At 40.5% G+C, this 25,381-nt stretch overlaps 1 protein-coding gene across 4 annotated transcripts in view; it reads left to right on the top strand.

Annotated features, from left to right (window-relative positions):
* Positions 1-25,381, top strand: part of IL12RB2 (interleukin 12 receptor subunit beta 2) — a 132,448-nt gene that overhangs the window by 101,477 nt on the left and 5,590 nt on the right. For 2 of the 4 annotated variants that reach the window (XR_007454767.1, XR_007454769.1), the window contains exon 15: positions 5,302-5,385. The gene's annotated coding sequence lies outside the window, so the exon portion shown is untranslated. Of the gene's footprint in view, positions 1-5,301; positions 5,421-25,381 lie in introns of all 4 variants that reach the window. The other 2 variants (XR_007454768.1, XR_007454770.1) reach the window with 1 other exon arrangement.

Genomic DNA, 25,381 nt, shown 5'->3' with positions numbered 1-25,381 from the left:
GAATCACTAGAATTCATAAATAAAGACACAGAAGCTCTCAGAGGTTTACCTACCTAGTCAGTGGAAGAATTGGGATTTATCCCAGAATTATCAAATACCAAACCTTCTCTTTCATCTCTGCTATAAAGTCTTGGAGCTGAAAGCTTCAAGACTTAGCAATGTATTCTAGAAAAGCTCAATATTTTTACTCAACTGAAGTGTGACAAAAAATCAAAAAGTAGTTCCTCTCTGCAGTCCCTTACCCACCTCAAGATCAGAATCTTCCTTAATGGTATGCTTCTTATAGACACATGCTTGATTAGAAGAAATTCTGAGCAAGACCCATTTTAATCATTTTAGAAAGATACCAAAAGACAGGGCCAATACCCTGAAGCTGTTTGTCTATCTACATTTGGTAATGAATGCCTACCAACAGGACAGAGCTTGCAGGGAAGGCTGAGAGACAGAGCACCCAAGTGTAGAAATGGTGTGCCTCAAATAGAATAGCCCTGTGGCAGAATGTATTTTTTTTAAGATGAACACAACAATGTCTCGTCCCACGTGATCTTCTGCAATGTTATCTTGCAACACCCCAATATGAGGTGGAGTTCAACACACTTACCCTTGAGTCTGGGCTGGTCTTAATGATTTGCTTGACTGATCAAATGTGTTGCAAGTGACAAGACATATTGGGTCTTCCAAGGTTGTGTCATTAGAAGCATCTCAGCTTTGGCTTGGGTCTCTTGAACCACTCACCCTTGAAATACTCTCTCTGAGAAGCCCAGGCCATATAGGTAAGTCCTGTGTGGGGACTCCAGGTGACAGCCCCAGCAGAGCTCCCAGTTAACAGCCAGCATCAGCTGTCAGCCTTGTGAGTCAGGCGTCTTGAATATCCCACCTAGTCAACTCTACAGATTACTGCAGCCTCAGCCAGAACCAGCTCCATAATTTGTAGGACTCAGTGCAAAATGACAATCCTGAGCTTCCTGTTCAAAAAATATTAAGAGATTCAAGACAGCAACAGCATTGAACCAAGTGTGAGGCCCTTCTAAACATGGGGCCCATGGGGCGCCTGGGTGGCGCAGTCGGTTAAGCGTCCGACTTCAGCCAGGTCACGATCTCGCGGTCCGTGAGTTCGAGCCCCGCGTCAGGCTCTGGGCTGATGGCTCGGAGCCTGGAGCCTGTTTCCGATTCTGTGTCTCCCTCTCTCTCTGCCCCTCCCCCGTTCATGCTCTGTCTCTCTCTGTCCCAAAAATAAATTAAAAACGTTGGAAAAAAAAAATAAAATAAAATAAAAAAAAAATTAAAAAAAAATAAACATGGGGCCCTGTGTGACTGCACAGGTCACGTGCTGTATGAAGCCTGCCCTGGCCATGTAGTAGACACTGATTGCATCCAGTTAAGAGGCCCCAAGTGAGAACTTCCCAACTGAGCTTAGTCAACCCGTATAGCTTTGAAACACAATGGGACATTGTTATTCTAATTCACTGTGTCTTGGGTGGTTTGTTATGCTGCAAAAGAAAATTAGAACATTCCCACAAAACACCTGTAGGTAGCCCTACCAGAAAAAATGCTAAAGGCAGCAAGGCTACCAAAGCACCCTCTGCTCAAATACATACAGGAGGATGATTTTACATACTAAAACACAAAAAAATCTCAGATCCAGGAGTAAGGCTTCTCTGGGGTCAGAGAGACTTTTCTCATTGGGCAGATCCTGGGAGAAGGCAGGCAAATAGCTTAAAAGAAGAGGCATTACCATTAAAAATAAAAGTCACACAAAATATGAATGAAATTATACTCTGCTATTAGATTTATTGGAAAAATGGAAGAAAATTAAAAGCGAGGAAGCCAAAACATTTTGGTTATCTCTAAGGTATCAGGGAGAATGAGAAGTTTTCCTGGAGATGCATAACTAACTTTATTTTCTTAAAAAGTTAAAAAGCTGGATTCTGCAAACTATAGCTTAGTTCCCTCATTCTGGGCTAGATTCTGGAATAACATGTTAAAGGAATACTTTGTGAATTACTAAAAGACGAAGAATTGATCACTAAAATCCCATACCAATTCATTAGGAACAAATCATGGTAGACACAGGGCTTGACACACGGTAGGTAGTCAAGAAATACTTGTTCTATGAACTAATTTTCTTTCTTTTTTGATGAAGTTATCACACATTTTGTAAAGAATTCAAGACACGTAGCAACGCATTTCATGAATTCATTGATGGAAAAAAAGAGAAATGTGGGCCAAAGGATAGTGGCATTAGGAGATTACAACTGACTCAACAATCAATAACAAATGCTTTATAAAAGTCAGAAGAAATAGACCACCTGGCGTGTGTAGTGTAGGGGAATTAAAGCATGGATTTTGATGTCATTGCTCTGCCATTTGCTTGTGGTAAGACCTTGGGCAAATTACATAACCTCTCTTATTCTCCCTCTCCTCGCCTGAGTCATAACCCATGTGGGATAGGCATGAAGCAGTTAAACAGAAAACTCGGGTCAGTTGGCTATGTTCCACCCCCAGAGAACCAGGGCAGGTGGTTCCTCTGCCAAGGAGACAATTACAGTGTGAGGCGGGAAACAACCAAAGAGGAAAAGATTTTTGAGTAAGAGGAAAGTCTTCTGGGCAGTACTTGGCTCAGAAGACTGCCCTTTTATTTCAACAGACTGTAGATACAGAGATCCCTAACAGCCTGTCCTTCACCATAGGTCTGAGAAGAGTCACTGACAGTCTAGAGCCTTTGCAAGGATTTTGACGTGGGGGGAAGGGCACCTGGTATTTGTGTGTCTGTTCTATAACTATTAGGTACAGAAACAAAACATAAGGATAATATAAAATCAGCAACAGAAATACATAATTCAGGGAAACACCATGCTTGAAAGACCCAACTTAGAGCAGTATCGGAGACAGAGTGAGGGCTCTGTGCAGATCAGCATTAAAAGAGAAAAGCAAACAATCCAGGGATAGTCTAGGAGGCCTGACAAAAGGACTGGGCCTCACGTCCAAAGCTCTCCAGTGCAGACTTTTTATGTTATCTCCAAATACAGTTATATATTTGGTTGTCCTGGAGATACACTTACAGAATAGAAAGAAGGTCATGTTCATGATGCAACTTTAAACTTACTAAACCACACCCCCTATGATGTGTTGTCAATTGATACTTTTAATAATATCAATAAATTTAGTAAGACAATCTCATCATTATTTTGTGCATGACAAAAATAGATTGCTTTTATCATGTTAACAAAAGCGTTACTAAAAACCACGTAATGTAAGTAAGTGTGATCACAATTTTAACAACCTTATTTTAGCATTTTTTAAAAAACATACTAGGATTCTCAAAATCCATACATGGCCTGTGCTTCTTTCAGTCTCTGCAAGAAGGTAGAGGAAAACCAGGTTCAGAATCATGAGTGTGAAACTAGATGATTCAGGCAGGATAGCATGGACACCACTCCCTGGCTGAATTTCTGTAGAATCAGAGATTTGTCTTGCAATGTTGGCCTTAGCTTTATGAGTAACCATTTGTATTGTTGAAGGTGCTTTGTCTGTGAATACTAGTTTTTACTCTTTAAAAAGAGAAAGATGTTGAACTTCATGATCTCTAATATATTTTCCTTATTTAACATTTCAATGCAGCTATTAATATCTGAGTCGAGAAGTGATCCTATCCAAAACATTTGGAGCCAGAAGTTTTCAGAATTCAGAATTTTTCAGTTTTAAGAAAGATAGTATGTGCATGGAAAGTATATTGTTAGTCTAGTGGGTTATACAGCAGAACTGTAATCATAATCAAACATTAGTTCTGCAGTAAAATGTATGAATATTCATAGTAAGTGGGAAATAAAGGCTATAAATAGCTATATAACATGTGAGCTCAGTTCAGGTTTGCCACTAAATGAATTCAGGTCAGGTTAGGTCCTGCCAGGAATGAGTTACAAAACAAACAAAACAAAACAAAACAAAACAAAACAAAACAAAACACCAACTTTCAGCTTTTAGAACTTTTCAAAAGATTTCTGAGTTATGCAGTCAGTACCACCCTAAAGGTATATCTTCATAGCAAATGGAATTTATGCATATCTAAGTATGTTTCAATAATATTTACCAAACTGTACATTGTTCATGTAGAATGTGCCTTGTCTTTGCTTTTTTATCACTGATCTTTTTTTTTCCCTTACAAAGTCCCAGGGTAAAAGAAATCCTTCAAAAAAGGAAGAAGGAAGGTAACTGCAATTACAAAACTAGTTTTTCATTTATACGGATAACACGTTATTTTTAAATATCAAAACATCAGTAATTTCTTGGTATATATATATTTAAATCTGAAATTGAAGCATTTGCTTTTTGAGATGTATCTAAAGAATTATACACTGCATTAAAATCTCAATTCAGACAAAGGTACATGTTTACAAAATGTTTTGATCCTATCCCTCCCTGTTTAAAAAGTCTTCCAAGGTTTGTTAGCTTTGTTGTAAATTTCCATTTCTATTTCTCAGATTTCCTGACAAGTTGGCAGTTTTCTTATGTTTGTTAGACCTTTGTACTCCCCCCTTCCCCTGCAGAGTCTGTTTTTGTCTGAGGGGGTCCTTTTAGAATGCTGGGTGGGGAAAGGGAGGGTGGGTGGTGGGTGGAGGAGGTTGTACAGAAAGTGTATAGCTTGGTGGTCAGGGAATGGAAGAAAAGGGGATTAGGAGATGTGATGGGGAAAGATGCAGGAAGGTGTCAAGTCCAATTCCTGTCCTTGCCCTGGAGCCTAACCACCTTCCTTTCCTTAGTTCTGCCTTTCCCTCAATACTTCTTCCCTTTTATCTTCTAGAATCAGCTCCATTTTCTCACAGCCTGACTCTACCACACTTCTAGGATAATTTATTTTAAATGGGATTTTTCCCCCTAGGGATAAGCATGCTACCTGGAGAGAGGAAAGTCTGAAGTGTAGAGAATGCCTACTCCTGGACCTTGGTCCTTCCCACATGGCAGAGCATCCTTCCCACATGGAAGAGCATATAGGACAGTGAGGACATACCTCAACCAAGTGCAGAGATACCCATCTTGTCATTTTACTCTGGTGTTGTAATTTACTCTGGTGTTTCCATTTACATGGAAAAAGAGCATGAGCTTTGAAGTCAGACTAAGACACCTTGGAGTAGATATTTAGCCTCCTTGATCCTCAGTGTATTTCCTGTTTAAAGTGTGGACTTTAAATACCTACTGCCTGCAAATTGGTATGTGGTAGAGGTAAAGAATGTAGCACGCCTAATGTAGTGGTGATGTGTACTAAATGCTTAATAAATACAATTTCCCTTTTTCTCCTTATAGGAACTTGTGGCCCCAGCAAACTGACGGAGACGTTAGAGAAGATAGACAAAGGATGGAAGTTGATATGGGCTCCTGGAATTTCAGGTCTGCTTAGCAAGAGCTGAAGAGAAAGTTGACTGGTACATGTTTTTTTAGATATGAACCGTGTTGGAAGGGGAGAAAGGGACAATTTACTAGAATCTAATTATTTTCCCCAGTTTATCTGATACTTTAGTCATATCCTTTGCCTCTGTCTCATTGCTATTCTCTTCATGACTCTTCTGACAGAAACATGCCATAGCAATAAAGTATCATCTGTGTGGTGTTTCCTGAAAGCAGTGGGGAGAATGAGGTCAATGGTTAGTGACCAGGTTAGAATCAGATAGACTTCTTTACAGTCTCAGCTTTGCCATTTTTTGGTGTGGCGTGGGGAAATCTCAGTCTCCATTTCATCAGCAGCAAAATGGTATAAGCTTACCTAACTCAAAGGTTCATTAATTTGCTTGTAAGTATTTTTTTCTGAGCACTCATCATGTGCTAGGTACTGTATTAGATATTGAGGATAGACAGTTAACAAAATAATCCCATTCTTACAGACTTTGGATTCTAAGGGGAGACACAGAGGATATACCAAGAACGTAAATACGTCAGATGGTGACTAGTCAGATGGTGGCTATGAAGAAAAAAAAAAGCCAGATAAAAGGACTGGAGGTAAGGGAGCAGGTTACCCTTTTATATAGAGTGGTCTGAAAAGCCTCTGTAAGAAAGTACCCTTTGAATAAAATCTAAAGAAAGTGAGAAAATGAAGTGTGTTCTAGGCCATTGTGAGATTTAATGAGATAATGCTGATAAACTTAGCATATTATCTGGAATACACTGGGCACTATATCAATATTAGTTGCTTATGTTATTAAAGAAGGTATTTCATTACAGTGAAGGCTACAGGTAGCTGAAAACCTTTCTAGTTCACCCTAACACACTCCTGAGGGACCCTTAACCATTATGAAAGACAGGAGTGATGGCTCAGAGGACTTCATACACACACATTTTATTGCTGGCAATAAAATGCCAATTGTGTGAACAAAAGTATTTCTGTAGGAGTGGGATATTTTAAGCTAGCAGAAAAGAGAGTGGGGTAAGAGACACTCTATAGGGTAGTCTTCAGATTCATATTCTCTGTAACAAATATTCCCAACTCTGAAGTTTGCAGGTGTGCACACATATTTCACCTCATCAACAACAATAATGGCAATGATGACATTAATTATGCCATTTATAGGTTTGCAAAAGCTCTTCTTTCAAAGACCTCAAGTGTTTTATGTACGTGACCTAATTCACCCTCACAGCTTCCCCAAAGACAGGTCTAGTCCCATTTAATAGATGAGGAAACTGAACTATAAAGAAGCTAAGTCACCTCTTCAAGGTCAAATAATTACCCAGACAACTCTGATCTAGATCCCAGACTTAATTTTCAGGTTAGGTCCCTTTTTGTTTGACTCTTCATCTTTCTAGATGTCAGAGACCATAAGGTGGGTGCAATGGAAGGAAGCCATGATGTCAGGATGTCAAAGTGCCCACCCTTTGCTCATCACATAGTTAGTGATCAGTAAATGTTGTTTTGTTTTTTTTTTTAAACTCTTTAAGAAGGGGCTTCTTTAGTGCTACCAAAATATTAACTATCTAGCATACCTCTCAAAGTTTGGTTGATGGAGAAAGCCCTAGTTTAGAAATACCCATATACGTAAATACTGACATTTGGCTTTCCTCTGTGAAAGTCAACAGGAACATAACAAGGGCTCTCATTTTTTGTTGATCATCTTCTCTGGGGTAGGCCTTTTACATATGTTATGTGTTATGTAATCCTCACAACAAAATTTTGCAGGAAAAATAATTGACCGTATTTACAAATTAGGAAACAAAGTATCCCAAAAGTTAAATAATTTATCTAGTGTCACATAGCTTATATATGACAAAGCTGGGATCAAACCCACATCTCTCTGACATCTAAGTCTTGATATCTTCTATAAGGCCAGACTGCCAATTCATAATGCCTCACTCAAATTACCTGCAGTCTGATGATCCAGTGTGAGTCATTTATGACCCATTTCTCCCTTTACATGAAATACTAGCAAAAGAATAAAATCAGCAGGTAAAATTTGAACAGTACAATTTTGCTGTTTTTAAAAATTCCTCTTAAAAGTTTAGCAGGTTGGTATATGCAGCTTAAATTTGGAATTTTGAAAGTTCTGTCTGGATGTTAATTATCTAGTCCATTCCTTTGCTCATCAGCAAGACCAACTGGTAGTTTTCTAAACATTTCAGTGCACTTCTTTTTCCTGTGTCAAAGATAGTCTGGTTCACAGGCAAGCACCTCTGGAGATATGAGGAAGGAATGAAATCTTGGTTTCAGTGACATCAAGACCTTCTCAGGTGCCAGAGGCAAGATCTTGTAGATATATGCTATTGACTTGGGAAAGAATTTCACTTATAATTTAATCATCTGAATCATTCATACTGGTAAAGTGATGACATAAGCAGATAAATTATGTATATGTAATCTCTTATGCAACCATCAAAAAAGATATACAAAGAAGTATACTCAAAAACACTACAGATAAATAAAAGTGAAATTCTTCAAAACATTCAGGTAACTCATACGAAGGCATTAAAAAGAAAACAGAAATGAGACAGAATAAAAAGGATATAAAAATAAAATGGCAAACTTAAGCCTTCATATCAATAATTAAACGTAAATGGTCTAAGTACATTACTTAAATGACAGAAATTGGCAGAGTGGATTAAAAAACGTAATCCAGGGACGCCTCGGTGGCTCAGTTGGTTGGGCGTACAACTTTCACTCAGGTCATTATCTCGCAGTTCTTGAGGTTGAGCCCCACATCGGGCTCTGTGCTGACAGCTCAGGGCCTGGAGCCTACTTTGGATTCTGTCTCCCTCTCTCTCTGCCCCTCCGCCACTCATGCTCTATCTCTCTCTGTCTCTCAAAAATAAATAAACGTTAAAAAAAAAATTTTTTTAAAGGTAATCCAAATATGTTGTCTGTAAGAAACTCACTTCAGATATGATATAGGCAGGCTGAAAGTAAAAGGGTTGAAAAGATATGTCATATAAACATTAATCAAAGGAAAGCATGATTGGTCATATTAATATCAGAAAAAGTAGACTCCAGTAAGAAGAAAACTAGCAAAGACAGAGAGGGACAATATATAATGATAAAAGGAACACTATAGCCAAAAGACGTAACTATTTTATTTTATTTTATTTTTTAAGACATAGTAATTTTAAATACGTATGCACCAAACAACAGAGCTACAAAATATGTGAAGCAAACCTGAAAAACTGAAAGGAGAAATAAACTCACAATTAAGGTTGGAGGATTCAATATACTTCTCTCGGTAATTGATAGGATACCTAGACAAAAAACTCAGTAACACAGCAACATCAGCAAATAGGATTTCATCAACATGTATAGAATATTCCACACCATGACAGCAGAATACAGACGCTTCTTAAGTGCCAGTGGATCACCTACCAAAATAGACTATATCCTATGATGCTTGCCATAAAACAAACCTCCACAAAATTAAAAGAATTGAAATCATACAGAGTGTGTTCTCCAGCCACAATGAAATCAACTTAGAATAACAGAAAGACTACAGAAAAATCTCCAAGCACTGGGGAAACAAAACCTATCAGATTATCCCTAGGTTAAAAAGGAAGTCTCAAGAGAAATGAAAAATTGCACTGAACTAAATGAAAATGCAATATATCAGAATTTGTGGGACATAGCTAAAGCAGTTCTTTGAATGCTCTGAATGTTCCTTTAGCAAAACACAAAACTTTCTGTTTTAAAACCATTCCTTCTAGGGGTGCCTGGATGGCTCAGTCAGTTAGGTGTCTTGACTCTTGGTTTCAGTTCAGGTTTCTTACAGTTTCATGAGTTCAAGCCCTGCATGGGCTCTGTGCTGACAGCATGGAGCCTGCTTGAGAGTCTCCCTCTTTCTTAGCCCCTCCCCTGCTGGCACTCTCTCTGTCTCTCTCAAAATAAATAAGCTTAACAAAAAAAAAATTCCTCCTATATCTTTTTCTTTAGATTTGAGTGGACAATATCTTATTTTTTATGCCAAAATCTGGCTTAGTGCTCAGTAAAAGTTGCTTGAGCAAATGAATGACTGGATAGAATAAGCTATTTAGCAGAATGGAATTGAGGCCAAACCAATTTCTGCATGGGATCAATCAGAAAGTGTATATGCATGGTAGGTGGGGCCTTACACAGTGGGAGCTGCTGCACAGACACGGTTCTGAGCAGCTGCCTAGTTTGTCTACCAGGAGAGCCTCCTTGGATTTATAGTTGCCAAAAGTGGCATTTGCCTATGAACAACAAAAGTAGAGAAAATTCAGCATACCCAATTCCATATCTCTGCCCTCAGTAGAAGTAATTTCTTTAGTTAATTAAATCAGATTTGGCCTTCTCCTTATCATTCTACCTCAACTATCCAACTTTTCTTGCCTTTTCCTTCATGCCTCTGTGAATAGAAGGACCATAAAGGTCATCTAGTCCAGCTTTCCTTTCAATAACTGAATATCCTGTAGTCAGTACAGGGGTGAGCTGCCAGTTTTTCTCACAATTGACTCAACTCAACTCTCTGAAAAGAACATCAGTGAGAATCCAAATGTAAGGCGTAAACTCAGTAATTGAGGAAATGACCTAAGAGAGAGTCTGTGAACCTTCCCCTTTCAAAACAAGTGTTTCTACTAAACACATAAAGGCAGACTTATTCTGGAAAACTAGTTAAAGTCAAAAGATGGGAAAATGTTCCAAAAGTTTGAGTATGCTAAAATCACTCAATGGTCTTACATGTTATGAGGCTGGTTCTATTCCTAAGGAACTAAAAGTATGATAAAATCCCTAATTATACACAGGCTTGATGATATATTTCCAGGATTCTGTAGATGTGTTTAAATCTTATCCCCCCCCCCAATTGATAATGTGAATTAGTTGACATATCCTATATGCTGTGTAGTTACACTTCTCAATGGGAAAGAGTAAATGGCATTCTAGTTTTTATATATGTCTCTTGTGAGTTTGGTAAGCTAGTCTCAGCATTTGATCTTACCATGGTGAACTTGTAATTCAATTTATGAGCCTTTAAAGGGGAGAATCCTTCCTGGAAATCTAGTGACTCTAACTAATTAATGCCACCATTCTAGTAAACTCTCTAGATGGTCAACTAGCTTGCTTGGCCAAGTCACATCTGACTTTACTCCAGGCCTTTCCTTTCAGATGACAAGGCCCTAACAAAAGATCACACTGCCTATACTTGACTTCTGCTAGAGAGAAGGGACTCAGTATTTATGTGTTGCTTTCTTGGACTTTACTTGGTGCCTTTAGAAATGCTGGAACTTGTCTTCTTTTCCTTTTCTTCTCCTTGATCTTTGTTGTATCCCTTGGGGCTATGATGAGAAACTTCAAGTTGGTTTAGTTAAGCCAATGTTAAAAACCTAAAATGGCAAAGTAAAATCAGACAAAATAACCAGATAGTAGCAACAATGTTCTTTTTTCTTTTTCTTTTTCTTTTTTTAATGTTTTTTTTTTTTTTTGAAGGAGAGAGAGACAGAGCATGAGCGGGGGAGGGGCAGAGAGAGAGGGAGACACAGAATCCGAAGCACGCTCCAGGCTCTGAGCTGTTAGCCCAGAGTCCAACGTGGGGCTTGAACCCACGAACCATGAGATCTTGACCTGAGCGGAAGTCGGAGGTCTAACTGACTGAGCCACCCAGGCGCCCCAACAATGTTCTTTTTTCTCTTGTGATAATTAAAAAGAAAGAGAAGTACAGCAGTCATCACCCCCATTGAAAACCTCACCAGAGGGGCAATCCCAGGAAATCCCTAGGAGCCTCCAAGGATGTATAGCTGTAAGTCAGCAGCAGTTACCCTCCAACTGTAAAGCCAGCGGGGCTGAGGGCTGACTGTCTGTGTCCTCGAAGGCCTCATTCAAGGTGCATAAGACTGGTTTTTAATAGTATGTGCAGTCTGTCAGGATACTGAACTAAGAAGGGTAAGACCGGTGGGACTTGTTTGTCAAGGTCCTAAAATGGGAATTTTCCTGGTTATACACACAACAATGAATATGAGCAACATTAATAGTGGCACGAGTGATGAAGTCAAAAGCTTGAGTCTTGGTCTGCTGTAATTATTAGACAACGTATCCCCAAAGTAGGCTAACAGGGTTCACATTTCTAACTTAGAAACAGTCTACATCTCACCTTAGCTTTAAGATGTGTATTTGGCTCAAGTTACATTTTGCCGAAGCTCATTTTGCACTAATTGCAGAGTGTTTATACCTTGAGAAGGTTGTGGGTAAGTTTATAGAAAATGTGGATTCCGGAGCTAATATGTTCCAAACAGCTGCTTCGAGGTGATGATTGAAAACTTCAGGTCCCTTAAATAGACGAGTGTTTTCTACATTTGAATTTTCTCCCCCCCCCCCAACTTTTAATTCCTGTTGAGATGCTGAGATAGTCTGAATTTGGAATACTCAACAGCACATCTGCGAGACTAAGTGTAGGCCTTTGAGCATTTGTAACTGCAGCTCCTAGAATAATAACTGTCACAAGATGACCACCAAGGCTTGACAGACTAAGCATCTTCCCCAGTTCTCTTCCCCTGTTATTCCATGAGACACCTTCACTTTATTCACCCTGGCTCAAAGACAGGGGCTAATTTTCCTCAGCTTCGTCTTTTCCTGCCCTCCTGTTGATTTTGCTTTGGAGCCATTTTGTATCTGTCCCGGCCTCTTCATACCTTCTCCTAGCATGCTTTACCTTTCCTGTGAATCCTTGCAAGAGCCTCCAAACTAAAGGAGACATCGACTGTTAACAGTTGTTATCTCTGGGCTAGAGATCAAGAGGCACTTTTACGTTCTTAGTTATACATTTATATAGTTTTTGACACTCTTGACTGGCACAAACTGCTTTTGCAATCCTAAAAAATTTTTTTTCATTAAAAAAGGATGTAGGGAAGTGACATGGTACTCAGAGAGGCCTCTTAGATGTGATGTTACAGGAGTGGGATAGGAACATTTGAGAACAAACACATTTCTATAAGTTTTTCTCATGTAACATAACCCGGAACCAAACTCCAGTTCCTGTAGTAGCTAAAGCAGTGCAACCATCTTCTATAAATAGTCAGAAACACTCAGTCTGGATTCTTATACAATATCATCTGACAGACAAGATGGAAAAGGCATGTTAGTCAGGAACTGAGAGAAAGAGAGGGGAGGGAAGGAATGAGGAAAAGAAAGTCCTAAACAGCTTATAATATAAATTAGTTCTTAAAGGGACTCCTCAGTGTTAGACCCATGTAATAGGAATGGGTTTTTTGTTTTGTTTTGTTTTGTTTTCTGAGAACTATTGCTTAGACTCACTGGTTTATGATTCCTGAGGAGAGCCAGCTTGCTCTTCTGACCTACCTCCCCTTTCACTATCATGGGTGCTATTTATAGAGCTCCCTGTCCCGGGAGTGAGCTGCCTGTCCCAGGGGTCCAGCCCCAAGCAGGCCCTGTGTACTCTGTGACACGTTCTCCTGAGGGTACACAATTTCCAAGACTAGCCAACAGCTGCTACTAATTTTTACTAAGAAAGGCTAACATAGCAAGGGAGAAGACAACACGAGAGACTCCTGGGTAAAATGGTCTTCTGGCTTCCTCACTTCTGGTTGGATCCAGGCTGGACATGTAGTGCATCAGCTTCTCATGAGCCCAAAGCCTAAAGGCTGTGGGGGGGTGGGGTGGGGTGGGGGCCTGTGTGTTAGTCTTCTCTTGGTTCATCTTCCCTGCAATTAGTTCTTATGGGGACTCTGGAATTAGGCCACAGGCTTGTGTTTGCTGAGGTATGGAGAGGGTTCTGGAAGCCTTTACCAAGCATGCCTTCACTAATGAGCACCTGTCTCAGTAAGAATACATGAATTATAGGTACAGTGAGCAGGAAACTAAGAAAACAAGACACAGTCAACAAATGTCTGGTGAATGACTAGAAAAACATGGTAGTCAAAAGCACAGGCTCTGAGGCGGACTCCCTGAGATTCAAGTCCCACTTACTTAGCTGTGTGACCTTTGCAGAGTTGAAGCTCTTTGGGGAAGAATGCCTAGTTTCTAGTCCAGACTCTGTTTAATAACTGAATGTGCTGGGTCAAGTCATTTCACTTCTCCGGGCCTCAGTTCTGTCATCCATAAAGTGGGATAATTATACCTGCCTTGTCTACCTTACAGGGTTGTCAGTGGGATCAAATGAGATAATGTCATAAAAGCCCTTTGTAAATTAAAATATACTATACAAACGTAAGCTATTATTACATTTAATTCTAGTGACTAGTAAATAATAAAGTGGTGGAACCAACAATCCCATTGTCACCAACTTGAATCTTACAGAGCAATTTCCCAATTCCACCCACTCTACCTGCTAGGCATTTCCACCTACCTACCTCCTCCCATGACTTTAGTCAAAGACAAGAGAAAGAGAGTACCATAATAATTCCCCTAATTAACTTTCTCAATCAGAGCCCTATAAAAACATATCCAAAAGAAAAAGGGAATGCATCTCAGAGTGTGTACTGTTTCTTTTAGGTAACCTCTCTAATCCCCCAGAGATTTTAGTTCCGTTTCTTTGTTTCAGTGCTCCAAGTCTGAAGTTATTTTCACACTGCTTTTTGGGGGCACATCAGCAAGCTAGGCTTTGGGTCTTCTGATTGCCATAGTTGGCTAGTGAGCACACACAGGTTGTTTTCCCCTCACTTTCTACCATCTGAACATTCAGGTGTTAAAGTAGATGACCCATTGATCCTTTCCAGTCCTGAATTATAGACCTAATTCATTGGGTTCTCTGACTCCTTCACCCGCTCCAGACAACTGTCTTCAAACTTTTTGGTATTGGGCATATGTGATTTATGCCGGAGTGAGATTAAGAGCAAAGGAAAAATTCTCAAACAGAGCTATCACAGGAACTACTTGCCAAGCTTCTTTTCAAATCTTCTTCCCATCCCCTCTTACGGCTCATCTCTGGAGTGGGTCAAAAAGCCCTTTTTAAAGAGATAGAAGCCAGAATGGGAGGTTGGAGTGGATATAGAGTGAGAAACCGGATCAGTTCCTCAGCCCCCATTATATTTTCTGCAGTTTAGGCAAGTGAATTAACTCTGGTCTCAGTTTCTTCATCTTTAAAATGGGGCTAACCCCTTATTTACTTGCCTTAATTACGTATTTACTGCCTTATTGACAGGCCTATTGTTAGGAATAAAAGAAACTGCTTAACGTCAAAACACTTTGTCGTTATTGTTTACAATACAACAGAGGTTGATTCTGGAATCTGAGGGCATAACAGGGCACTTAGATCCAGGCAGACTGTAAACCAAAAATAGCATCACAATTGCACAGAGCCTAGAATAAAGCATTACTAGCTGCCTACCCATCCTTCCCTTCTCCACAGCAAATTCTTCCCAGGACCTTTGTGTTGAGTTAGTTGTCAAATGTTCTCATTCTCAGATGATTCAGGCTCACTTTCTTTAAAATGTCTCTGATGTCTAACACATAACCACCACTGTGGTTTAGAAAGCTCTAAGCAGAGCCGTGGAATTTGGAACTGCTTCCCGCAGCTAAGCTCCATAGGTGCAAGACACAACTGTCAGCCGCTTCTCATTGCAGATCAACCTGATCCAATTGCACTGACAGTGATGGGCCGAATATAGGCCAGCAGCAGGGGCTCACATTGGCTAGGGTAAGCCTGCTCACAGATGTGAGGAGGACTAGCTAGGACAAGTCACGTCACCACTTAGCCTAATTACCCTTAATGGGTTTAGAGCTGTCTACCTGGAGGAAGGGAGTAACTTGCAAGGTTCTGTGGACATGTTTTTCTCTTCCCACTCCAGTCTCTTCCCTGGGTGATCTCACCCAATTCTCATCCTTTTCCAATGACTTCTTCTGTCTTCAACTGAGATATTTTACCTGAGGACTAAGCTACCGTCTATTGGCTGGTCGTGTCACTTGGATGTCCCACTTGTACCTCACACTCAACAGGCTGCAGGTTGATGTCCTCACCCACGAATCCACAAACCAGCTTCTCCTGTCCTGGTGCTTCCCCTCCAATGAGCCCCATCCTAGGGAATGACCCTTTGCCCACCCAACTGTCCAAACAAAAGGATGGCCCTGACTTCTCCCTTTCACAGTCAATCTCTGATCAGCCTTAGCAGTCCTACTTCCTAAATATCTCTGGAATTCATCTCCTTCTCTTCATCCCTGCTGCCACTCGCCTAATTCAGGCTGTGATTATCTTTTGCGTCATGTATTGCAAGAGCCTCCCAACTGGTTTTTCTTACTTCCATTCCTGTCCCCGCTCTGATCCATATTCCACAACAGGGATGCTCTGAAGACTGCAAGTCTGATCATGCCACCTGTTCCCTTGCTTAAATGTATAAAGAGCTTCCCAGTGCTCAGAGAAGAAAACTCAAGCTCCTTGACACAGTCTTCCAGGCCCTGTGTGATCTGGCCCACTTCACATCTCCAGCCTTAACCTCTTACCACACCCTCCCTTTCATCCCATGTTCTGTTCCAGTGGCTCTTAACCCGGGCTGCACATTAAAGCTACCTTCTTTAAAACATACTCAAGCTTGTAAATCATCCCCAAGGCTGGGCTCTATCCAAGACCAATTAAGTCAGAACCTCTGGCAGTGGAGCCCTACTCGGCTGCACCTCATTCCCGCAGAGCATCATGCCCTCGCTCATCCTTCATCCTTTGCACGTGCTCTTGGCTTTGTGTGGAAACTTTCCTTCAACCTTGCTTCCCTTCCTGCCACCTGGCTGACTCATTCATCCTTCAAGCCTCACCTGGGGCATCGCGATGTCCTCCAAGAAGCCCTCTCCAAGCCTGGTGCTTTGAGTGACATGTTGTCTTCCATGTGCTTCCAGATAGATCACCCTGTACGTTCCCTCTGGCAGTAGCACCTGTCACACTGTATCATTCTCACTGGAACACTCCAACTTTGAGCTCTCTGAGAGTGGAGACTGGACCTGCTTTTTCTCACCCTGTATCCCCAGCATCTGGCACAGTATCTGGCACATACTATGTGCCCAGAGCATTTGTGGAAATAATTAGTTCATTTTATAAAGTCACCCCACTTATTACAGACTTGCCCATCCCTCATAGCAGGAGGGTCAACAGCCATATCCATTTCTGAGTTCCTTTATTTAGTCACTTATAAATTCTTCTAGCAAATATTTGACAATCTGGTATGTGATTGGCATTAGTCATCCTGAAATACATTGGACTTCTGCAAACGAAAAATTCCCCAATCTGGGGCCTGAGACCTATCTGCGGAGAGGCTAGGAAAGAGTCTCACGATTTCAGATTGCCTAGGTCACAGAACCACAGCCGGGAGACATAGGCAACTTCCTCTGTGCTCACTCTATCCCTCTTCCATACAGGGAAACAGGCCAGGAATTACTCATGATTGTTTCCAAGGATTGCCTCTCTGGATTCCTGAGAACTTGAACAAGAAAGGCTAAAAAATTGAAAGGGTTATAGTAAACCATGAACTGATGATCCCAAAGGATAGAAACTGGTTTCTTAAGCATCGTGTAAGTGAAAACACAGGTGAACATCACTCCAGCCCATGCTGCCCTGGGGGCCTCATCCCCTGCCTCTAACAGCTTTAGAGGCCCACCTGTGGACCCCAGACAGTCACAGCCTGAAGCCCATGGGTTGGTGTGCAAGGTTCCCTTGGAGCCTGGAAAGTGCTCAGCTTTTCTTCAGCCCACACCAGGCTGGTTCTGTCCAGTCAGAATTCTGTATCACCACCAAGAAGACCTGGCAAGGTCCTAACTTCACCTCATATAAATGAACCAAGGAGAGTAAAACTAACCAAATAGGAGTGAAAGGGGAGGAGGAGAAGAAAGGAGGGAGGCAGAGACCAAGAAGAAACTTTTTTTGTAATAGTGATAGAAATGAGACAGGCTACCATTGAGCACTTTTAATGTGCCAGGCTTTGTGCTCACTTCATCCTCACAAAAATGCTCAAATTCAGGTCACTGGTGTAACTACAACCCTATCTTCCTAGCCACAAAATGCAGACAGTCAAATGGAGAAGCTCATGGGGTTGGGGATTTGGGAATTTGCTTTAGTGGAAGTGGGTAAAAGAGGTTTGGAAGATGTATATATAGGCTTTGAAGAGTACAGAGTGGTTCCAAGTAGGAGATGCTTGGGCATGATGATGAAGGCCAGAATATGGTTCTGCTGGTTTCTGAGTGGTAGTGAGGGGCGATGAGAAGGAATCAGGTATAATCCAAGTAGATGATAAAGTCACCAAAGATGGCAGTGGGGGAGAGAGTAGAAAGGTAGGAGCTTCATTCTTCCCATTTACAAATAGATACTGAGCTGAGCTGTGCTGTGTGTCAGGCAAGGCTTAGACTCTGTGGATACAATCATGAACAGGACAGCTAGGGCCTTATGTCATGGAGCTCATGTCCCTGTAGGAGCGACAAACAACATAATCAAGGAGTAAGTACACACACACACACACACACACACACACACACAATGCCAGAAAGTGACTAAGTGCTGGAAAGTTGTGGTGTGGGTACAGATCTGGGTTTGCACTGGGTGATTCAGGAAGGTCTCCCTGTAAAGGTGACATTTGAGTGGGATGTGAAAGGCAAGAAAGGCATGCAATATCCAGGGAGGAGAGCATTTCAAACATGGAGAACGGCTGGCACAAAGGCGCTAAGTGGGAATAAGCCTGGAAGAAGAAGAACAAGGCCAGGGTAGCTGGGTCATGACGAACAGCCAGAGAGTGGTGTGGAATGAGGTCCAAGAGGCGGGCAAGTGCTGGATCACATGAGACCTTATTGTCCACAGTTTGCTATTTGGATTTTAACCTAAGGACAGTGGGAAACTGTGAAGAGTTTTGATTAGAAGAGGGATGATCTGATGTGTGTGTGTGTGTGTGTGTGTGTGTGTGTGTATGTGTGTATGTGTGTATGTGTGTGTGTGTGTTAAAGTTATCTTAACTGTGGAGCAACAATGAAGTAGAGAAGGGAAACAGGATCCCCAGCAGAAATAAACCATCCTTTACAGGAGGTTGTTGTTTTGGGTTTGGTTTTGTTTTCTTAGTTCTTGAAGTCGAATGCATTTCTAAGGGTCAACTCCCAAGGTCAAGAGTAATCTGAGAAGTCTGTCTGCTCCCTGGGGTTGTTTGTGAGGAAGTCAAGAGAGGCACAGACCAAACCACTTATTATGGAGGAGAGTGTGTGTTTTTCCATTCCACTGAAAAGCAGACAACAGAAGAAGAAATGTATTTGTTTGAATCTCTCCCTGCAGAGGATGTGCCACCCACTGTCCCCTCTCCCGAGGTACCCGGAATCCCTTTCCCTGTATCTTTATCCTTCCAATGGTTTAACATGTTAAACCCTGCTTAATTTCCTAAACTGATTTCCCGAGGGCTCTGGCTTGCAGAGTTCCCTTTCCTGTCATAGGAACCAGCTGACTGACTTCGTTTTCCTCTCCTGCTCCTGTCACTAGGGCAGTGGAGCTGGGCGTCACTTTCCTGACTCCACACTGCCCCTCCTCAGGCTTCAGATCCTCCCTCTGGGCCCTCCATTCCTCCTGCTGCTTTGGTGGTCCAGACTCCTCATTTATACCAGATTTCACTTGGACAACATGCTGGGATGAAGGAGGGAGTGACCCGGGTGAGGGAAGCCCCCAGATTGTCTTTGCACCCCTGGAGGCTGCTGCTCTGGCTTCCCAAGCCTGCAGCAGTGGGCAGGCTGTGCCTGCTCCCAGCCTGGATTCCATAGATCACCTACCATGAGGTTGCTGGCAGAGCCCCTGTGAAATGGTGGATGAATTCAGTGCAGGAAACTCACCTTTTCTGACTCTTTCTTTAGTTCTGGTTGCTAGGACACTGCACTGAAGGTCACTTTACAAGAGTGGCTCATGCTGAGGGAGGACATAGTATGTGCCTGGCTCTGCGCTAAGATCTGTATAGGCCCATCTCACAAGATCCTCATAATCTTCTTACATAGAAGGGATCTTGATCTCCATTTTTATGGAAAAGGCTCTGAGAGGTTGAGCAACCAGCCCGCCAAAATGGGATTCTAACAAGCTCCAAAGCATCCAGGGGCTTAGCCATGACATGCCTACAACAACCTTAACATTTGTTTGTCCCTCACCATGATTTCAATCTGAAAGTGCTCATTTGGTACAATTTACTTTCATGTCCTCAATAATAAACATTTCTCACCATGGACTAACTATCCACTCTAATATCTTTTTTCAATATGGGCCCTGGGAAGATGTGGAGAAGGTTCTGACTGATGATGTCAAATATAAGGTACCAAATTTCTCCCAGACAGCCTCATTTTCTTAATGATTTTTAAACACCACACATGAAAGTGTTACCAATGTTTGTAAATTTAGATGTAATGTTGTAGGTACTTAATTGTTCTTTGGAGAATTAAAAAAATTTTTTTTAATATTTATTTATTTTTTAAGAGACAGAGAGACAGAGTGTGAGTGGGGAAAGGGCAGAGAGAGAGAGGAAGACACAGAATCCGAAGCAGGCTCCAGGCTCTGAGCTGTCAGCACAGAGCAGGATGCGGGGCTCGAACCCACCAGCCATGAGATTATGATCTGAGCCGAAGTCGGATGCCTAACCGACCGAGAAACCCAGGTGCCCCTGGAGAATTTTTTTTTTTGCATCAAGCATGTATTTATTTTACTATCAGGATGGGAAAAAGGGATGAATAGTGGGAAATAAAACAACAACAGAACAGGGAAAAAGAAAGGGAAAAAAATTGTTCAGACTTGTTTCTGACCATCCATGCTGATAAGTTCCCTGTGCAGAGGATCTCACATAGACCATCCTTAGACTTGAGTCCTCACCTGGCTAAAGACCACACCTCATATCTGTAGTGCATGGTCAATACCCTTGAGCAGAGTTGAACGAAGATTGGTGAGTTGAATCAGATGTGGCCCATGATACACATAGTGCCAATATTGGCTGGTTTGAGGTTAACAGGCCCATAGATTTATTCCCCTAACGAGATGTGAGGTCATTTTTAGTTAGAGATTTTAGAGACTTGAGAAAAAAACCCTGATGTCATGATTCAATGAGTTCCTGAGGAAACACATAGAATTTTTTGGCCACACATTCTCAGTTTTTTGGTTCATTTGGCATATTGCTATGCTAAATTTGAAAGCAAATGTCAAGCATAATTATTATATATGTACAAATTCACCTCCCAGGGATCTACATTCCTCATCTGGAAAATGAGGGAGTAAACCAGATGCTCCCTAAAGGGCTTTCTAGCACTTGTGCTCTCTGGTTTATGTATTTTTGGACATTGTATTTCACTTTTTGTTTATTATAAACTGAAAAGAGTAAAAAAGGATAATATCCAGCCTCGAGTTTCCCAACCATGCTATAACTGATCTACAAATTGGATGTCTAAAGGATTATGTTACTTTGAACTAAATAAAAAGAATAGGTTAGCATTCTGAGAAGATGCTTAGATTGTGGCCTTCTAGATAAGTCCCATGCCTAGGCATTTGCAACGACTTCCCTGTGTCACAAACAAAAGGATTTTTCCATGCCTTTTGAGAGTATACATGAGAGGGAATTAAAATAAGGTACTAAACCAAAACCCACTATGGTTATTCAAGTACTCCTAACTTTGTATTTTCATCCAGAATATGTGCATCATTTTTTGGTTCTTTTTGTGTTTCTTTCTCCTTTTTTAAAAAAACAAGTAATCTAGGAGCACCTGGGTGGCCCAGTCAGTTGAGCATCTGACTCTTGATTTTGGCTCAGGTCATGATCTCAAGGTTCGTGAGACTAAGCCCCGTGTTGGGCTCTGTGCTGACAGCCTGGAGCCTGCTTGGGATTCTCTCTCTCCTTCTCTCTCTGCCCCTCCCCCCTTCAAAGTAAACAAACATTAAAACATAAAATAAAAACAAATAATCTATAAATAATTACTTAGGCCTCTTTTATTTTTAAAGTCATGCAATATTGCAGATAAACCCTCCAATGCTCAAGTATATGTGAGGTGATATTTAGTGACAGAAACATGTAGTGGTTAAGAGCAAAAGTCTTCAGTCTCTGGGAGCGTCTGGGTTGCTCAGACAGTTAAACGTTCGACTTTTGATTTCAGCTCAGGTCATAATTTCATGGTTTGTGGGTTCGGGCCCTGCATCGTGCTCTGTGATGACAGCGTGGAGCCTATTTGGGATTCTCTCTCTCCCTCTCTTTCTGCCACTCCCCGAGTGTCTCTAAATAAATAAATAAATAAATAAACAAACTTACAATTTTTTTTTTAAAAGTCTTTGATCTGTGTTTTGTCACTTAATTAGCTGTACAACCTTAAGCAAGTTATTTAACCTCTCTGACTTCCCATCTATGAAATGGGGATATTAAGGATTCTTTCTTTCTTCCTTCCTTCCTTTCTTCCTTTGTCCTTCCTTCCTTCCTTCTCTCCCTCCCTTCCTTCCATCTTTCCTTCAATAAATACTTTTTTGAGCACCTGCAGTGTGTGACTCAAGCCTCTGGGAATAAATATAGCAGCGAACAAGGACAGAGTTCCCTTTTTCATGTATGTAAGAATTTAGTTCAGTGAAACAGATAATAAATAAATATGAATGCCTGGTGGCAAGTACAATGAGCAAAGCATAGTAACAGATATTAGGGATGGAGGGAAGCTACTTAGAAGAGGTAGTCAAGGAAGGCTCCTCTGAAAAGGTGACATCTGAGCTGAAATGTGAACTAAGTGTAGAGAAGAAGATTCCAGGTGGGGAGAACATCAGATGTGACAATCATAAGGAAAGTGTGCTTTCAGTGAATGTTTGGGGCAGAATAAGAAGGTCAAGATGACTGGAACATGTAAAGCCTTTAGATTTTACTCTAAATGCATCGGGAAGCTGCTGGGAGGGTTGAGAAGAAAAGTAAAAACATGATCTGATCCATGTGGAAAAGGACCAGCTTTCCAGATGTTTTAACATGTGATTTGACTATGTGTCTAAAGATTGACTTCTCAAGCATGTGTTATGATTGGCATGAGCTCATTAGGCAGTGTATGTGAATTGCATAGTGTTTGCAGTAGATTGCACTCAAGAAGTAGCTCTGATTATTATGCTATTAGTCAAGTTGATAGACCATCACCAAGGTTCTGCACCGATGATGATAGGGCATCTGTCTGAGGTCCAAGGAAATAGGGAGAGAAAACCATCATTTCTTGAGTACTTACTCTGTGCCAGGCCTGAACATATTTAGCTCTGGTACAATAGAGCAAAGCAGCACGCTTTTTTGTATCAGTCTTGTCATGATGCTCAGAACTATTCATAACTCTGGGCTGAGGTGACTTTTAAAGTGTACATTTTAACCTGGGGTGGCAACATTAGGTCCTATTGACCCCCTGTTACCTTAATGTGATTTCATGGATCAGATGAACTAGCTAGCCACCCCAATGGCTCTGGAGTCTGAATGCCTATGGTCAAAGTCCAGCTCAACAGCTTATAAGCTGTGTGACTTTGGGCAAGGTACTTAATCTATCTGTGCCTCAGGTTTCCCATCTCAGGGATGATAGTGATAATTATCTTTCAGTGTTTATGTGCGCTAAAGAGAGGTACTGCATGCAAAAAATGCTTTATCTGACATAACTATATTATTTTCACAGTTAAGTTCATTAATGAGCCAATCAGAAGAGCTTTGAGGGGTGGAACACAGCACTGGTAAGGTTTTAGGGGAAAGCAGAGGGCCAAAAATGTTATGGTGCTACCATGAGAAGTTCTGTAGGATGAACACTTACTTCTAGGAGTGGGAACAGCTGGTAAAAAGATACTAAAACATGTTTTAAAAAATCTAACTTAAGTCTTTGCAAGTTCTCACTGTAGAGACAGAAGATTCAAGTGATCCAGTGAGAAGTTTTGATCAGTATGCTGCAGGGTGATAGATGATGGGGAGCCAAAGAAAGAGACAGGCCTTATAAGGAGTTTAAAAAAAAGTAAGAAAAACAGATAAATGTGGTAAAGAAATCAGAAAATTCATAGAGTAAGAAATGCAACTAGAAAACAAATTAGTGAGAAAAATGTTTGCCAATCAAATTAGCAAGGATTAAAAAAAATAATACAAATCCCCTTGCAGTTAAGGCAATAAAAATTGCTGAAAGGATTTATTGCTGAAAGGATTATATGTTGCTGAAAGGAATATAAATCAATAAAACCATTTGAGAAATCAATGTGATGACATAGATCAAGTGCCTTTAAAATGATTATTCTCTTTGACTCAATAATTCTATTTCTAGATTGTTATTACCCATTTGTAGATTTTTCTAGGTTTTATTGATTTATTTGAAAAAATTAATTTTAGTATTTTTTAATGTTTATTTATTTTTGAGAGAGAGAAAGACAGAGTATGAGTGGGGTAGGGGCAGAGAGAGAGGGAGACAAAGAATCCAAAGCGGGCTCCAAGCTCTGAGCTGTCAGCACAGCTCCTGAAGTAGGGCTCAAATTTACGAACGACAAGATCATGACCTGAGCAGAAGTTGGACGCTCAACTGACTGAGCCAGCTAGGCACCCCTGAAAAAAATTAATTTTAGATATAGAGTCTTCATAGAATTTATTATAGCAGGCCCAAATTAGAAAGATTAAAATATCTTCAAATAAATGGCATATTTTGCAACCATTAAAAAAGACATTTATATCCCCATGAAAAAGAATGAAGTTGGACTCCTTCCTAACACCATACACAGAAATTAACTCAAAATGGATTATAGACTGAAATGTTTAAGAGCTAAAACTATTAACCTCTTAGAAGAAAATATAGGAGTAATAGACCTTGGGTTAGGCAAAGCCTTCTTAGATATTACACCAAAAACACAAGCATCAAAAGAAAGAAAAATAGACAAACTGAACTTTATCAAAATGAAAAACTTTTGTGCTTCCAAGAACACTATCAAAACAGTGAAAAAACAACCTGAAAGAATGAGAGAAAGTATTTGCAAACCATTTATCTGATTAGGGACTTGTATCCAGAATATATATCCAAAAATCACAACTAGAAAAAAAAAAGACAAATAACCTAATTAAAACATAGGCAAAGGTTCTGAATAGACACTTCACCAAAGCAGGTGTAAGAATGGCCCACAAGCATATGAAAACATGCTTAACATCATTAGCCACTAGGGAAATGAAAATCAAAACATGATGAGATGTCATTTTATACCTGCTAGGACCGTTGTACTAAAAAAGACAGATAATAACAAGTGCTGGAAAAAAATGCAGAGAAATTAGAACCATCATACACTGCTGGTGGGAATGTAAAATGGAGCAGCCATTTTGGAAGACAGTATAGCAGTTCCACACAAAGGTTACCCAGCAATTCCACTCAGAATTCCACTCAGAAATAGAAATATATACTTATGCAGAAATATTTAAGGTGGCATTATTCATAATAGTTAAAAAGTAGAACCAACACAAATGTCCATCAACTGATAAACTGATAAGTCAAATGTGGTATATCTATGTAGTAGAATATTATTTGGCAGTAAAAAAAGAATGAAGTATTGATACACGCTGTAACATGGGTGAGCCTTGAAAAAATTATGCTAAATGAGAGAAGCAGTCACAAAAGACCTGTATTGTATAACGTCATTTATATGAAATGTCTAGAAATGGTAAATCTATAGAGACAAGAGAATAAATTAGTGGTTACCTGGGCTGAGGCTAGAGCGGGGATGGGAATGGGGAGTGATCACTAATGGGCACAAGCTTTCTTTCTGGGGTAATGAAAATGTTCTCAAAGCAATTACAGTGATAGTTGAACAACACGTGTATACCAAAACCCATTACATTGTACACTTTAAATGGGCAAATTATATGGTATGTGAATCGTATCTTTATAAAGCTATTAAAAATACATTTGTGTAAAGTATATACTAAAAGAAGAAATGTTCATAATATTTGTGAATGATTTAGAATCATGTATTGTAAATTATGGTTATAATTATTTGGAAAGGAGATTCAAAGCTTTGACATACAAATATAGTAT

Source organism: Panthera uncia (assembly GCF_023721935.1).
Source record: "Panthera uncia isolate 11264 chromosome C1 unlocalized genomic scaffold, Puncia_PCG_1.0 HiC_scaffold_4, whole genome shotgun sequence".
In the NCBI taxonomy this organism is placed as follows: Eukaryota; Metazoa; Chordata; class Mammalia; order Carnivora; family Felidae; genus Panthera; species Panthera uncia.
The sequence above is the reverse complement of the archived record's forward strand: the minus strand, read 5'-3'. Positions and strand labels throughout refer to the sequence as shown.